The sequence below is a fragment of the Triticum dicoccoides genome, chromosome 5B, assembly GCF_002162155.2.
Source record: "Triticum dicoccoides isolate Atlit2015 ecotype Zavitan chromosome 5B, WEW_v2.0, whole genome shotgun sequence".
Classification (NCBI taxonomy): Eukaryota; Viridiplantae; Streptophyta; class Magnoliopsida; order Poales; family Poaceae; genus Triticum; species Triticum dicoccoides.
Window position 1 is genome coordinate 133,852,057 of NC_041389.1, and position 17,441 is coordinate 133,869,497.

At 42.5% G+C, this 17,441-nt stretch overlaps 2 long non-coding RNA genes across 2 annotated transcripts; both read right to left on the bottom strand.

Moving 5' to 3' along the window:
* Positions 1-289: 289 nt before the first annotated feature.
* On the bottom strand, positions 290-1,474 carry LOC119307817. The gene is made up of 2 exons (XR_005149577.1): positions 1,140-1,474; positions 290-807 (listed from the first exon to the last, which is right to left on the bottom strand). It is a non-coding gene; the product is annotated as an uncharacterized LOC119307817 (long non-coding RNA).
* Positions 1,475-1,789: 315 nt separating this feature from the next.
* LOC119307818 lies at positions 1,790-7,137 on the bottom strand. Its single transcript, XR_005149578.1, has 5 exons — positions 6,822-7,137; positions 6,553-6,730; positions 6,018-6,205; positions 3,918-4,094; positions 1,790-2,474 (listed from the first exon to the last, which is right to left on the bottom strand). It is a non-coding gene; the product is annotated as an uncharacterized LOC119307818 (long non-coding RNA).
* Between the last annotated feature and the right edge of the window lie 10,304 nt (positions 7,138-17,441).

The following is a 17,441-nucleotide window of genomic DNA, read 5'->3' on the forward strand; positions in this document are numbered from 1 at the left end:
GGCGAGGAGGCCGTCGAGGATAGCGTTCTCGTCGTCGGCCATCTGCTTTCCCCGAGCTCCTTCCTCCTTGGCTTGCTTCGCTCTTTTCCTGTCGCTCTGATGTATCGACTCCTCCTGGTTTGTCGTTGCAGAGGCGCACTAAACTGCTAGGGTTACACGGGCAAAAGGGTTTGATTGATTGATTATTAAATGCTATAGGGATATACTTGCGGGAGACGTAAGTAGATACCGGCCGTACCCGTCTTATCTTCTTTTATTACTATCTAAATTCTAATTCCAATTCTAACTGTTAGGAATTAATTATTCTGTAATTAAATAATGTGGATAATCTCCACGTTACATTAGGGAGGCGGTTAGTGATCTGCTAACCATCACGTCCCTTCGCTCCTGTCTCTCCGAACCGTTGCACCGGTTGGATGCCGCCCTTCAGAGGATATATATGTACATCATCCCAGTAATAAAGATACGAGTTCATTTGTCATTACTTTTGATTCATCACAGGTTATCAGCGCTCTGCTCTCCGTTGAGCGAGAAAGGCCATCTCGAGAAGGCGGCTACACGCGCAAGAATCACAGAGGCGAGGAGAGCCTCCCGGCGGCGTGGACACCAGCAGTGGCGTCCTTCCCATCGGCGGCGGAGGCGGCCAACGTCAGGCGCGTGCCGCCGGTGCCGGCAGAATGAAGAACGGCGCGGCCCGGCTCGCACCTACCGCAAGAAGTGCTCCTCCTCTGGCGCATGGCACTGCCACGCTCCCACGGTCATCAGGCTGCTCAAGGCAAGGACACAAACATGTGTCTGCATGCCCTCCTGCAGGAGAAGAACTCAACCGATTGAGTCGCACGCTCAAGAAAATATGGATTTGTCATACTCCAACTCTCCAAGCAGGACAATAAGAACTTGAAATTGGCCACCATCACAAATCAAGGAAGGTAAGAAACAGAAAGTGCAATGGATTGACACTTGTTTAGTCTGTCACCTGTAGTAACGAGGAATCAGGCAATATTCGCAACCTTCCGCGAGACATCAGGAGAAAAAGACGAACAGAAAACTGTGGTGCGTTGGCACTCTTGATCAATGGATTGAAATCCAAACCAAGAACTGTAAGCGCGCATGTTTTATCCTTCAATTCGTGTTCTTACCTCAAAAATGATGTCGAACGCGGATTGACGCACTCGACTCCGAATACACCGGCGGCCTGCGGTCAGCAAGAAGCGCGAATGGCAGCTCTTGCCCGGGCGCGGCTCCCCTCATAACGATTGCGACAGCGCGCTCCTCCCACGCGTGGCCGGCTGCGACGGCGCGCGATACGACGGTCCAGCAGACGGGCTTGTTCCGGAGGAGGCGCGGCTTCCCGCAGCACGGTCGGCGGTGGAAGCACAAGGGTGGCCGTCGTTTGGATCGGGATTGGGGGCGGTTGGTCGATAGGGACGAAAGCCGTCCCGTCGCCTCTACCTTATCCGATCTGGGGCGGTGCGTGCCTGTGGGCCGGCCAAAGGTCCATCTCTCTCCAGAGAAAGAAAAAAAAAAGAGACAATGAAAAAAAACATGTGGGTTGTGCCCACTGTTTTGGGTTGTGCAGATTCGGCCCAGGACCATTTTTTTTATGTTTTCCTTTTCCGTTTTAGCATTTGGCTATGCAGTTTTCACATGTACTAGATCGGAAGTGCGCCTTGGCGCACCGCCGCACCGGTGCCTGACTCGGCACAGTGACCAAACGTCTAAAACTCCAATATAACAAAGTATTTAGTGCATCCAGTGGAAATTAGAGTAATCAGTCAAGCTAAATGTATTTTATACAAATCACAAACACTAAAGATACACCAAAAATACGATATATAGCTGCTGCCAAGGATAACTGAGTTCAGCATAGAGCATATAGATTAAGGATATACCAAAAGCAAGGTATAGTTGTTCCCAAGATAACTGACCTACAACTTTACTACAAAGCATAAAGGCAAAAAGTGTACCAAAAGCAAGGGATGGTGCTTGCTCAGAACAACTGATTTGAACTCTATTGCATCAAGTTCAGTACAAAGTGTAAAGAAATATGGCCAAGTAGTTCATAAACATAATGAGATACGACAATTGGGAACAAAGCTCTAGAAATATAGACAATAATAAGCCATTTGTCTTTGTTAATGAAAGAACATCTATGTTAGCTTATAGTTGACCATTACTGAGTACTCCTACTTCCTCCTTCCAAGTGAAAAGGGTATATTCTGAGGCGAATCTAATGCAAATAGTAGTGGCCAATACTTGAGCGACTTTATCTTGCTAATGATAATATGGAATATCTGCAAAATAACAGAATTAGCTGATGAACCTAGGCACTATGCAAGCTATACAAAATTCATAAATGGCATACTGAGATTGAACGCAAATTAGTAACATTGTGCCAGTAGAGTAAAGTGCAGAAGATGGTACTTCACAATTGAGAGATCCAAATGAATATTGCAACAGAACAAAGACGGTGCCTGCAAGAAACAATGATGTAGGTGAGAGTAACATATCAGTAACTTGATACTTCGGCAGCAAAAACGGGTGATATAAATCGTGTCCATCCAAAGGAAATTACAATACTCTGACAGGACCAATGAGTTTAGTATAGATAACAAAGAGCATAGATATATTAAAAGCAAAGAAATTAAGTATATTCAATCAATGATATAATTAATTTGCAGGCTGATGACAAAATTTGTTACAAAATCCAAAGCGGTAGTGCCATGAAAAACTGGTTCGCATCAAGTTCAATCAAATCATAAATATTCAAGATATCAAAGTTGGAATGTTAATCTCCAAATTCCAGAACCATACATCATCGACAACATCATAGACCGGTAGTGTGCCTTGGTGCACCTGTTACGTCCATCTTATTGGTCTAGCGTGTCAAACCCAATACGATGCCAAATACAAAACAAAAAAGTTTGTATAGCATTACCAGACGAAAGGAGAGTAGATGCCCTTTACGGAATTTTTTTTGCATATTTAATCACTCAACAAACCAGCATATAGATCCTTGGTTGCCATGTTTTTTAACACAATTGAGCCCAGAACCAAAGAAAAACTGGTGGAAGGAATCTGAAGAGGGCCATTGGGCCAGGTTAGAAATGGTAGACAACTGACCATCAGGAAAGCAAATAGAAAAACAATAATAATAAGTTATTTCAAGATAAAAGTCCCGATTTATGTTGTTTGGACATATAGACATGTGTAATAGTTTTCCCTTTTCTCTCTTGACTCTCTTAAAAAGCTTGTGCATTCATATAGTTATAAGCCTAACTGAATTAATATGCTAGTTAGAAATTGGATCAACGACACGCTGAAATCAAAACAGGAATAAATCATCCTAAGCAAGCACAAAACAAATGATCATATCAGGGCTTTGCCAACATATAACTAAGCAGACTGACCAGAAAAAGGATAATCAAATTAGGGTATGCTGACCAACAACCTTAAATAGCGGCCAACCCAAAATTAACATAGAGTTGTGAGGCTAACCATAAGAAAGATTAGCTTTTCGTCGAAAACACAAACACAAGCACCCTGGCAATAAAGAGATTACACAAATATATTACAATGCAGGTTTGGCATAACCAGCACATACCAAGCAACAGTTCACCACTATAACATCAGTTTAAACTACTCGGCTCTCGGTGAAGCATGGGAACATTTAGAAACCCTAACACCCTAAGCAACAAATGCAGAGAGCTCTCGAGCGAACACAATTCAATGTCATTTCAAACTACAGGGGTCCCCAAGCACCACACTATATGCACTGCCACAACACTCAAAAAATCTGAATAAAGGTATGCTCATAGCCATCATGGGGTTGTTAATTAGGGCACCACTAATCTATTCGAGAGAACAATGTGCATAGATAATTGTGAAGAATTTAAGATGTCCAGAATGAAACCCACATCTATTAGAGATGAACCTGCATCAGTGGCTCGAGTAGCAGGTTGCGCCTCCTGGTGAAGAAGTGTCAGACATGAGAACAACAAAGGAGGCCAAAAGCATCACGGCTATTTCTGATGTTGACCTTCAAAATTTCTGAGTGCTCAATTCCAAATCAATTTTGAACTAACACGGCTCACCTGGAAAGCACCAAAAATAATAAACAAATGGGTTTTAAAAAACTTCTAATGAGTTCAAAAGATAGGAGAACCGCAATGAAAATTTTATCAAACATTTTTAGTATGCAACCATCTCTGAACCCAACTAAGGAAAAATGGAAGGAACATGAGAGGGGCGTATAGTGTGCCTGGTCGAGTTTTCGTGTAGCAAAAGGAGAGATGTCTTGTTGAATACAGATAGATTTGCAAAAAACATAACTGAAAAGAGTACAATTCTGTGTCTAGCAACGACCTACAACCAATGTGAATAGTCAATTACATATTTTCTTAGAAGGCAGGGAAAGCATAATCCTTCAGATATAGACCTTCGGGTATAGACATGTACACAACCAACAGGAAAAATGTCAATCGACTATAAATAGAGAATTTGCATATTTTTATAGAAATGGTGGGCAGGGTAGACCTAAAAACAAGTGATCAAACTTTAACATGGAGCAACATCACACAGAAGTAAATTTCACCAAATGCATTGCAATCTATATCTGGGATAAGACAGAAATCCAAAAAAATTAGAGTGCGTATGTAGTACTGCAGTAGTACATGGTGTCTCGCTTAGTGCAGATTTTTTTTTTGTGAATCAAGGGGATCAGAGTAGAAATGTTCCAGCTAAATGTCTCATGTCTGAACAATATTATCTGTATATCGATATGGTCATGGTTATGAGTAGTTTCAAAGGAGAAATGCTAATCCTATGAGCAAGCCGAGCATAACTGAAGATGTCACTTAATCTTTACAGGGATAATATGAACCAAAATCAAACAAATCGTTGCTATTGTTCATTGCTCATGATGCTTCATAATGCATGGGGAATCCAGCCTAACATGTGCCTGCTGTTGAAACCAAAAATAAACCAAAAGATGCTAAAGAACATTGATTTGCATTCGGTTAAACGATGACATACAACACAATTTTCGCATCCAGCTCAAGAATGCATATACTTCTAAAGAACGTGAATTAGAACAATTTCTTTCTATAACACGGATCCTTTGGTTTGAAGTATAGAAGCATTGAATTTTATCATGACCTTTTTTGCGAAGTTATAAAAACACTTGAAAAGATTACTAATTTGAATAGGAGCTCTACAATTTAGAGGGAGAACAAAACGGAAAAGAAAGAATGAGACAGGAATGCTGCTATGAACACAGGTTATATACATGAAAATCAATAATCTCTATTTTAGAAACACCACTCCTAACTGGAGCATAAAACATGACAGTAGAAGCATGAGCCTCCAATGCTTATGAATTTTCTTTTAAACTCTACTTCTAAGCCTTTTAGTCTACTGTGATTATCACTTTGTCATATATACACACATTGACTTCTTAAATAATAGAACTGGACAACTGCCATGCCGTCCAACATCACCATGACAATTAAGGTGCAGCTCTATATTTTTCATGGAAGTGAACATATAATTCCTGGGATAAGGAGATATGATGAGATTCTCGAAGAACACAGTGATAGAAGCACCAAACTCGCCACTAAATATGCCAGTTCAGCATGCACAAAAAACAGAATAATAAACTCAAAAGGACAAAAAACAGGTCAATAAACTTGGGATAGAAAAAACAGGTCAACTAACTTGGAAGGAGACCTATCATGATGCAGGCATAAATATATCTCAGTAGTGAAGTCTTGTTGCTATTTTATACGATAACACGTAACTATAAGATTTCCTTATTGGTAAATGTCTGTTTTTATAGTTAATTTTGAACTTAGCTTGGTCAGAACAGATATTGCATTTGTTACTCCTTTTGTAACAGCTTATTTGGTGGCAGAAAATACAAATAATCCTGGCAGAACCTCTACACCATCTTAGTCACCCAAGAAACTGCATATATCTAAAAGTACATAAAAGTAACCATATGTAGAATACATGTTTACCTTCTCCAAAGTCTGACCTTAACTTTTACTGATTGTCACTTTCCTGTAGTGTGAAGGGCCATTTGGAAACAGAAGAATCGAGCATTATCCATGGTAATTGGCACACATACACACGTTGGTCTTCGTTATTTTCTTGTCGCAGTCTCTGCATTGTAAACCGGTTCACCTAGACATTAGAAATACATCCCCTGGAAAGTCAATATCAAGCGTTAAGATTCTAAATTGCAAACACAAACAATATTAGTAGATGCATATTGTCAAAAATACCATCTTGATCCCATAGTTATAAAGCACAAATCGTCAGCTCTATTTGTCATAATCCATAGCATAGATCAATATGAAGAAAAACTGGAAGAAAAGATGCAGCAATCTGAATAGCTGAGTGAGCATTTGACAACTGAGGAATATAAGAGATGGCAGCGATCTCCATCTTGTCAATTCCATGGAGAAGAGCAGGCGTCATCAGCACACACAAACGAAGAAGGAGCCTCTGAAAACTGAAACGACCATGGGATGGGGGTGCTGCCTTGCTTACCCGCGCTAGGAGTCATCGAGGCGGAGGTACACGACCTCGTCGTTGGCCAAGCTCGGCTGCGCCACACCGGAGCAGACGAACGCGGCCATGGCGACCGCTCTTCCGTCGAGCTCGACCATGTGAGGGGCGCCGACGTCGCTGTGGTGGTTGTCCTCCTCCATGGAGGGTGGCTGCTGCTCTGGATCGAACAAACAAGTGAGGGGGCCAGGAGAGAAGGAAGAAGAGAAGACTAGAGGAGAGGATCTGAATCAAGGTAAGGCAGAGCTCACCGCCCCGAAACCCTAGCTCTGGCTCGCGAGGAGGCCGCACCGGCGGCGCGGTAGGAATCGATCCCGCGAGGGGCGAATCCACCGGCCACGGGAGAGAAGGTGAGGGGATTGGGAGAAGGTGGGGGCGCGGTGAGGGTGGTGGTGGACGACGGCGACGACGCTGGGGAAGTGGGCGGTGGGGGTCCGGTGGGCAGGGTGAAGGAGATGGCGGCGGCTTTAGGGTTTGGGTGAAGGCGGTGTAGAGGAGGAGGAGGAGGAGGGCGCGAGTGTGGAGTTGGGGAGCGGCGGCTAGGTCTCACCAGCGATGTGAGCGGGGCGGCGGCGATGTGGACGGGGCGGCGGTGATGTGGGCGGGAGAGGAAGGGGAGAGGGAGGGGCGGGCAGGGGCTGGGACGCGGGAGGACGAGCGAGTGCGGGGTGGGCCGTAGCTAGGTCATCTCCACGCGAGCCGTGGCGTTTTATACCACAGGACATGAAATGACGAAAATGCCCCCAGCGGGGCAGGCTATTTACGCGCGGTGGCACGAACGGGGCGAAACTGTTCATTGCAGCAGTAACTTTTTTTTATCCGACGGACGAGGTCACTCCAGGGCTCGATCCGACGGCTCAGATCGCATCAAGCGCTTCGATCCAACGGCCAGGAACCCCAAGCGGCTGAGGAGCCGGGAGGTTCACTGGCGATCTTATTTCTCGATGTGTATTTACAGTAATTTCATTGTATACTACTGTACCACAAGCACATTGTGTATCAACATATATGTTCCGGCAATTTATAAATTGCTATGTGTTGATTGATACACATGCATTTTTACAACATGATTATTATTATGAGTCAATTACACCACTGATGCTAGAACTTGACACAAATAATCACTTTAGTGCTAGAACGTGTGGTGTACATATAAATGGTTCAAAAACTTGGTTTGACGATGCGAATACGGTGTTGTATATGCCCACAGCTCTGACTTGCCGTTACAGCATGGCGAGGAGCCCACTTTCAGTGGCCAAAAGAGTTGGGCTGGGCGTGTAGCCTGTTTATTTTGCAAAAGGCCCATATATTTTCTCTCTCACGAAAAGTACAGAAGAAAATGGACGCCAGAGGTTTGAACCAGCGACATGCTGGTTGCGTGAGCGGGTTCTAGCCAGAACACCTAAGGCATACTTCTTGTCAATTAAGGATAGATATCCCTTATATATTTCGATTGAACAATTTTAATCCCAAAAATCAGTGCATGAACGGTCATTCAAACCAGGAACCTCATCAAGGTAAATAAATGCCCTGGCATTCCACCGCAACTGACAAGACAACTTATCTTGATGTAAATTACACTTTATGAATATAACACAACGCGATCGTGTGACTAAACTGAATTGCAGTCAGCGCAACCATTTTCAACATTTTAAACTTTTGCATTTTTAAAATTTTGTAAGAATTATGTAAACTATAACATGTGTTCTAAATAATATACATATAAATAAGACAAGCTACATTGAAAATGTTCATACAACATCAAAACATATCCACGTACTAATTTGACAAAAATCTACAGTTAAATTATATGACTATATAGCACAAAACGATTGTGTGGCTAAACTGAACTGTAGTCAGTGCGGATTTTTGCATTTTATTTTTTTCTAAATTATAATGATGTGTTAAAAATAATGTACATACAAATAAAATAAATTACATTGAAAATGTTCATATAATATCAATACATATCCCTGCACTAAATTCAACAATAAACCATATAATCAACTTATGAATTTAAAAAAACTATGATTTAAAACGTGTTCACATTTTAAGAAAATATTAAATTAATTTTATATTTTATATATATTTAAATAAATTCGTAAATATTTTAATTTTTCCCTGATTTTCAATATCATATTCATGTAGTATATAAAAGTGATCATGGTTTAAGAAAATTTTAGGTTATTTTAAAAAGAGTCATATGTTTTAATAAATTTTGTGTGTTTTCTAAAAAATTACATACTTCTAACTAAATTTAAATATAAAATATGTATGAAAAATAAATACAAGCCTAGTGTGCCATCGGATTGCAGATTCTGATTGTGTACTATTTAAGATATAATTTTTTATAATTCATAAATATTTGAAATTGTATGAATATGTTTTAAAATAACACATGAATTCTCTTTAAAAAGGACATGAAAATTTTGAATTATGCATAGCGTAATTATACTTTTTAAACAAGAGACGTCTTGTGTTGGGGTGGTATGCCCGGGTATTTAACTTGCTGTATTTTATTTATTGAATTAAAGTTCTTAATTTAAATTGTTCATCCTAAAGTATATAAAGCTTATGTGTCCTAGTGTGTTGTCAAATCCAGCACCGTTGTGTTGGATAGCCAACCGCACAGGTAACCTGTAGGCCGTTATTTCGAATGTCAGGAGTAGCATTTTCGTCATATGTACAATTTCTTTGGAGCAACTTTTTTGTGAGCTAAACAAAATATCGAGGGGCTTTTCCCAAAAAGACAGTCCACACGCCCTGCCCTGCCCTCCCCTCCCCTTCATCTCACTGACAGCGGGCCTCACACCGAGCTGGCGCATCCAGTCAACGCAAGAGGCGTATACAACACCGTATTTGCACGGTCAAGCCAAATTCTTAAATCACTTGTATGTATACCACAAGTTCTAGCACTAAAGTGATCATCTGTGCCAAGTTCTAGCACCTGTGGTGTAATTGACTCTATTATTATTGCCATCAAATATGTCATGCCAACCGACGCAATCCCAAAAGGATACATCGAACTGGATGAACCTATCTACGAGCCTTTGTCCATCTGGGTTACCATGTCTCTGTTGCAAGCAAAGATCCTCGTGAAGGGCGAAAAGCGCGGCTGATGCCACTAAGAGCGCAAGGCCCACGACGAGCGCGACGATGGAGAGCGCGGTGCTGAAATAGCTCCAGAAAGCGCCGTAAAACTGCAGCAGCAACACGTAGGAGATAAAAGACGCCAAGAAGGAGAGACCCACCAAGCATATGAACTTGTTCCGGCTAGACTCGTCAGGCTCCGGGACGGCGAGGAGGCCGTCGAGGATAGCGTTCTCGTCGTCGGCCATCTGCTTTCCTCGAGCTCCTTCCTCCTTGGCTTGCTTCGCTCTTTTCCTGTCGCTTTGATGTATCGACTCCTCCTGGTTTGTCGTTGCAGAGGCGCACTAAACTGCTAGGGTTACACGGGCAAAAGGGTTTGATTGATTGATTATTAAAATGCTATATATGGATATACTTGATGGAGACGTAAGTAGATACTGGCCGTACCCGTCTTTATCTTCTTTTATTACTATTTAATTAATTCCAATTCTAACTAGGGGTTCGGAAGCAGGAAACCGACCGGGTCGGGAATCCCGGTGCTCCTACCTTTGCCCAGCGCCTGGTTGCCGATGACATTGTTCGGCACGCTGTTTAATGGAAGAGCTTTTTCATGTAAAATAAAAAATGAAAGTTGATATGACGTCATCCCCTCTAAACTGTCATCCATCAAAACAGACACGCAAATCGTTTTCGGACATGTCCAGATGTGTTCGTGGACAGCGCTAGTCGAGCCGGCCATCCAACCCGACACATCAGATAAAAGCGGACATGTTTTTTTTCATTAATGTAGGATTATTTTGTACATAGCTAAAGTCATCGATCTTATTTGACTATTCGACGATCGTGGGCACATTTGTGTCCCATGTCTTGCTCTTCATCGGAGGTGGTCACGTCCGTCTCTTGTGTCTTACTCCTCGTCGGAGTCCGCCCTCTGGCCGGGGATTTTGCCGGTGGAGGTGAGGTTGGCGTCTACGTGAATGGTCCGGACTCATGGTTACTGGCGGCCTGGCTAGACGACGTGGAGCTGTCGGCGTTGGCAGCGTTCTATTCCTGATCGCATGCGTCGCCTTTGCTTGTGCCTCCGCCGCGATCTGCTCGAATAAGAGGTCGCGCTCTATCTACCAACGCTCGCGGCAGATGGTGCGGGGGCCGACCATCGACTCGTAAAGCGCCCACTACTCATTGACGAAGCCTAGATCCTCCACGACCAAGGTAGCAACGACCTCTGCAAGCTGGTGTTGCTTGAGGAGTTGCAGATTGTATCACTCTTCCTCCTGTAGCATCAAGAACGCGGAGACCGGCGGCGTTGCATGCTCCTGGTGAGCCTCCTTTGCCATGACCGTGTCGAAGTACGCCTGCGCCGTGGTGAAGCCCACGACCGGTGTGGGCGTGGGTGTGGGCACAGGCTTGTTGTCGGACGCCTCCTTCATCGTATGATCATCGTCCTCCAAGCTCTCCTCCACTGAGCTTGAAGGCAAACCCGCCTCTACGCCTTTTGAGCACCAAACTTGCTAGTTGTGGGAAATGCTTGTGATCTTGTGTCAGCGCCGCAATGAGATGCGCTTCCACCATGATGTGCCGCTCACGGTCATTATGTTGACGGTTGTTGTGGAAGAAAGGCGAATAGAAGTGGAGGTGTGCCGGTGGTCATGAAAGGGGTAGTAAGGGACACGGAGGTGGTGCGAGTTTTGCCGTGCACGTATGTGATTTATATATCGGCCGACTAGGCCAAGCGTTGGTTTGAAAGTGGGTGCCCAGGGTCTGTTTCACGCCTGTTCAATGCCATGCAAGCAAACGAATGTGCAACGGCTTCAATGTTGTAGGAATCCATCCCATCGCCTATCTGGTCATGTTGCTCTGAGAAGGCATTAACACGGCCCAGAGAGCGAGCACACACAGTGCAATGGCAGGACGATGCAGGCGCCAATGTGAATGTCGCATTGTCCGGCGGACATGCACCTGGTCATGTCAACCCTGGACCAGCATGAATGCGGCATGGAGAATGCAACAACAATTGAAATAGGAAGAGATGGATGGCTTTGTGTGGATCCGGGGTGTCAGACGCCGAGGTGGCGGAGGTCCAGATGCACAAAAACCTTCTCCAGGTTTGTCTTTTGCTTGCGGGAATTTGGACACGCGAACCTATCTATGGACGTTTGATGGACGGTGTTTGAGGGCATAAAGTGTCCGGAATGCATGGGCCAAACGTTTACGGGTGGTTTCATGCACGATGTTAGAGATGCCATAAGCTCTGTGGGAATAGGCAGTTGTGAGTGCTCTGCAGTTTGGCCTCGTTGTGGGCTCCACACCCCATGGACAAGACAATGTTTTCGCGTGTTGTGGCATGTGTATCAGGCTTACGTGTGTGGTTTATTAGGGGTTGTTGCGGCCTACGTCCAGGAGGGGGAAGTTGTGATTTTACTGCCATACATCTACACCTTCTATTCTCACCGTCCATTTTTGCATCAAAGTTCAGGCGGGGAAACTTCTCTTTTTTGTTTCTCCCAAATAAAAGAACATTTGAATTCCAAACTTTGCAGTTCAGCATCACACAAGTAATATCATGTGTAGAAATGCTTTCAGATTTTTTCGCAACAAAAATATTTTAAAGTGAAGCAACTTGTCCAAAAATTGTAATTTGAAAAAAAAATCATCAAAAGAATCGGAACATTTACGCACAGAGTGGCACTTGTGCATAGTTGACCTGCAAAGTTTTGAGGTCAAATGTTCTCTTGCTGGGAAGAAACAAAAAAGAGAAATTTCTACATAAAGATACCATGGATCTTGATGCAAACATGATCGCCTAGATAGAAGGTGTAGCTACATCGGAGTATGGAAAATCCACACATCCAGGAGCGTAGGTCTACAAGAACATTGTTACAGTTGCCTCTGCCATTCGCGTCTCCTCCATCCCACTGGCTGCATCCTCCTCCACCCAGAAAAAAGGGGAATGCCACCGTTGTCGTCCATGCCTCCTCCATCCCACCGGTACCTCCCCTCCACCCTTCTAGCATTGGGAAGAGCACATGCCATCTGTAGGAATGTCACGCCCATCGTCCATGGCTCCTCCACCCTGTTGGTTAGCTTCTCCTCTGATGAGCATCCCCCTCCTCCTATGTGTGAAGCCGCTGCTTAGAATCGACACACCCATGGGTCTTCTCTTTTGCACCGCCTACTTGGATGGAGGATCCCTTGTCAAAAACGTTGGTATCTACTGCCCTTACATTGTTGTTCTCACGTACCTCCATCCACCTAGGTGCTCAATAGGAGAAACATGGCCTTTGTCGCCCCATCGTCAAGGTCATACTACTACTTTCCTCCGACGGACAGTAGGAGTAGCTCCGTAAACACAAAGGACGATCCAAGATGAGACATTGATGATTTGTAGCAACAAGACATTTTTGTTTTCTTTAGCCTCATGTAATATCTTTGATTGTCTGAACATCATTGGTGTCAAGAATAAAGGTATTGTGGTTTGTGCAAATAATTTTCTTGCTATGAAATAGTTTCCCTAGATAAATTTGCACCTATGGGTTCAATTCGCCTTACCATTCATGATGTTGATGATTTGTTACTTGTTCTAGAAAGATGTACTAACAATTTTAGCTAGCCATAAAGCACAAGAAAAAAATCACAAGGAATTTCAGCTAGGAAAAGCACAAGAAATGGAGACATTTAGAGATGTGAGAAATTATATGTATAATTTTTTTGTATGGAGCTATCAAAGAAATTATCATTTTTCTTTAATGCCAAGAAGTTCCTCTAATGTGCACTTGGACCATGAATTTGGGGATACAAAGGAATATCATAGGTGGTTTCTTTTCCCAAGATTCTTTTTGCACATTTGTCTAATTAACTCTCAAGATATCCTAATTGTTATTTCATTTATTTGTTTTATGTCATTCTGGTTATGGTGAGTTTTCATCCCATAATATGTCAGATTTGAGGATCTAAAATAGCTTGGTGAGATTTCTTCCCATATTATGTCAGATTGCATGATCTAATGCAGCTTGTTGTGCTTTCTTTCCCATATCCTATATCTTGGCACGATTATGTTCTTCACAATAGTAACAACTAAAGAGAAATCTTCGTGTCTTGCTACATTTTAATTTCTGGTACAACTATAGTAGATGATATATTAGATTCTTACAAGTTTAATTTTCTTAGATTTTTGACCTTTAATAATGGATGTTGCCATCAGTTTGACTTTTCAAGTAGACAAAAGATTTGAAATTGGTTGCAACTCTTCCACAATCACATTGTCAGAGGAAAGCTTCCATCCTTCAAAAAGTTCTTCAATTCCAAATGTTATTGTCCTACTTATGTCTTTTTAAATTGTTTTTCTAATTTTACTAGAAACATGTTAAATTATTTATTGCTCATATGTAGGATCGATAATTATGTCTAGAGGGGTGATGAATAGACTACTTGGCACAAAAGGACTATTTTCCCAAGTTCTAATTTTTTGGCAGATTTTATGCTTTTCTAAAGTAGTACTAATGAGCACCCTACAGATGCAATTCTCGAGTACATGCAATTGAAAGTAAATACATTCAAGTGAAAAGTAAAGGAGGTAGAGTTGACAGAATCACAAATACAATTGGTTCGGTAAAGATTTTTCCCGTTGTTCGGATAGTTGGCGCTATTATATCTTACATCCAAGTTGATAGAGACTTCGATCCATGAAGGATCTAAAATTGCAAGGATCTTGGTTGTAAAATTCCATGAACGAATAAGGTCCACAAAGGACTCACCCATGAAGGAGCAACCACACATATTCCACCATGGAATACACACACGAAGGACTCAACCACGAAGGAGCAACCACACATATAACACCATGGAATACGCACACGAAGGACTAGCCTCGCTAAGGTAGATCTTCATGAAGTAGGTGATCTCCAAGCCCTTACAAACTTCTTGAGTTCTTCACAAATTGTCAAGACATACAAGCATCAACCGATCTAGGAGGCGCACACCCTCCAAAAGCAACAAGATAGAGGTTGCTTGATAATGAACTCCTTACTCTTGTGCTCCAAAGTATAATCTCCTAAGAACTCAAACTCACTCAAGATTTGGCTTTGGATTTGGAGAAGTAGGAGCAAAAAGTAAGAGGGGACTAGATCACAAAGGATTTGATTGGATGTTTCGAGTGGAAAGCCCTTTGAAATCAGCACAAGGAGGATGAGTTTTGCCTCGGAAACTATGATGGGATTGGAGTTTGCTTCAAAAGATACGGGTGAGATAGGTGGGGTATGATACGTCTCCGTCGTATCTACTTTTCTAAACACTTTTGCCCTTAATTTGAACTCTAACTTGCATGATTTGAATGGAACTAACCCGGACTAACGCTGTTTTCAGAAGAACTGCCATGGTGTTATTTTTGTGCAGAAATAAAAGTTCTCGGAATGACCTGAAAATCCATGGAGTAACTTTTTGGAATTAATAAAAAATATTGGCGAAAGAATCAACGTCAGGGGGCCCACACCATGTCCACGAGGGTGGGGACGCCCTCCTAGGGCGCGCCCCCTGCCTCGTGGGCCCCCTGCAGCTCCACCGACCTCAACTCCAACTCCATATATTCACGTTCGGGGAGAAAAAAAAATGAAAGAGAAGGATTCATCACGTTTTACGATACGGAGCCGCCGCCAAGCCCTAAACTCTCTCGGGAGGGCTGATCTGGAGTCCGTTCGGGGCTCCCGAGAGGGGAATCCGTTGCCGTCGTCATCATCAACCATCCTCCATCACCAATTTCATGATGCTCACCGCTGTGCGTGAGTAATTCCATCGTAGGCTTGCTGGACGGTGATGGGTTGGATGAGATTTACCATGTAATCGAGTTAGTTTTGCTAGGGTTTGGTCCCTAGTATCCACTATGTTCTGAGATTGATGTTGCTATGACTTTGCTATGCTTAATGCTTGTCACTCGGGCCCGAGTGCCATGATTTCAGATCTGAACCTATTATGTTTTCATGAATATATGTGAGTTCTTGATCCTATCTTGCAAGTCTATAGTCACCTATTATGTGTTATGACCCGTTAACCCCGAAGTGACAATAATCGGGATACTTACCGGTGATGACCGTAGTTTGAGGACTTCATGTATTCACTAAGTGTTAATGCTTTGGTCCGGTACTCTATTAAAAGGAGGCCTTAATATCCCTTAGTTTCCAATAGGACCCCGCTACCACGGGAGGGTAGGACAAAAGATGTCATGCAAGTTCTTTCCATAAGCACGTATCACTATATTCGGAATACATGCCTACATTACATTGATGAAATGGAGCTAGTTCTGTGTCACCCTATGTTATAACTATTACATGAGGAATCACATCCGACATAATTATCCATCACTGATCCAATGCCTACGAGCTTTTCACATATCATTCTTTGCTTAGTTACTCTACTGTTACCACTGTTACAATTACTACAAAACTGCTACTGTTACTTTTGCTACCGTTACCGTTACTTACATACTACTTTGCTACTAAATACTTTGCTGCAAATATTAAGTTATCCAGGTGTGGTTGAATTGACAACTCAACTGCTAATACTTGAGAATATTCTTTGGCTCCCCTTGTGTCGAATCAATAAATTTGGGTTGAATACTCTACCCTCAAAACTGTAGCGATCCCCTATACTTGTGGGTTATCAAGACTATTTTCTGGCACTGTTGCCGGGGAGCATAACTCTATTCTTTGAGTCACTTGGGATTTATATCTGCTGATCACTATGAGGAACTTGAAAGGCGAAAGAACTAAGATTTTTCCCTCAACTATGAGGGGAGGTAAGGAACTGCCATCTAGCTCTGCACTTGATTCTCCTTCTGTTTTGAGTAAGCTTGCGACACCAAAACCTGTTTCTGCTATGAATTCCGATATCTTGCATGTTATTGATGATGCCACTTCTGCTATGCATGATACTTATGATGAAACTACTTCTGTGCTTGATACTACTGTGCCATTAGGTGAATTTCTTGATGAACAACTTGCTAGGGCTAGAGAGAGTGAAATTATTGAAACTGATAATATTGATGAAAGTGATGATGAAGATTCTCCCCCTAGATATGAATTGCCTGTTGTGCCTGAGGGTTATGTTATGGATGAAGAAACTGCTAGAGATTTTCTTGCTTGCAATGATAGATCCGATCTTAAGAAATTATTAGCTAAGCTGAAAGAAAAGTCTCTGAATACTAGAATGAAATATGACCCTGCTTTTGCTACTTCACCTATCTGTATTACAGATAAGGATTATGATTTCTCTGTCGATCCTGAGATAATTACTTTGGTTGAATCTGATCCTTTTCATGGCTATGAATCTGAAATTGTTGTGGCACATCTTACTAAATTGAATGATATAGCCACCCTATTCACTAATGACGAGAAAACTCGTTATTACTATATCCTTAAAATATTTCGATTCTCATTAAAGGGTGATGCTAAAACATGGTTTAATTCTCTTGATCCTGGTTGTGTGCGTAGTCCCTAGGATATGATTTATTACTTCTCTGCTAAATATGTCCCCACTCATAAGAAACAAGCTGCTTTAAGGGAAATATATAATTTTGTGCAAATTGAAGAAAGAGAGTCTCCCACAAGGTTGGGGGAGGCTTCTCCAATTACTTAATGCTTTGCCTGATCATCCTCTTAAGAAAAATGAAATACTTGATATCTTTTATAATGGACTAACTGATGCTTCCAGAGACCACCTGGATAGTTGTGCTGGTTGTGTTTTCAGGGAAAGAACCGTCGATCAAGCTGAATTGCTATTGAATAATATAT